We start from the raw sequence: 225 nt of genomic DNA, 5'->3' as shown, positions 1-225 counted from the left end.
GCCCGGAGATGGCGGAGGGATCCGCGTGTGCCGCCGGGCGGGGCACGCGGGGGCGGGGCAGAGGCGGGGCCTGCGCGGGGCGGGGCGGAGCGTCGCGGGGCGGGGGGCGGAACATGTCTCCCGCCGCAGGAAGATGAGGCAGCGGCGGCGGCTGCGGGCGTAGCGGGCCGGAGCCGACGCGGCGGCGGGCACCGCGGGCACCGCGCACGCCGCTGCCCCAGGGGC

Source organism: Theropithecus gelada, chromosome 19, assembly GCF_003255815.1.
Source record: "Theropithecus gelada isolate Dixy chromosome 19, Tgel_1.0, whole genome shotgun sequence".
Taxonomy (NCBI): Eukaryota; Metazoa; Chordata; class Mammalia; order Primates; family Cercopithecidae; genus Theropithecus; species Theropithecus gelada.
This window is presented reverse-complemented; position numbering follows the sequence as displayed.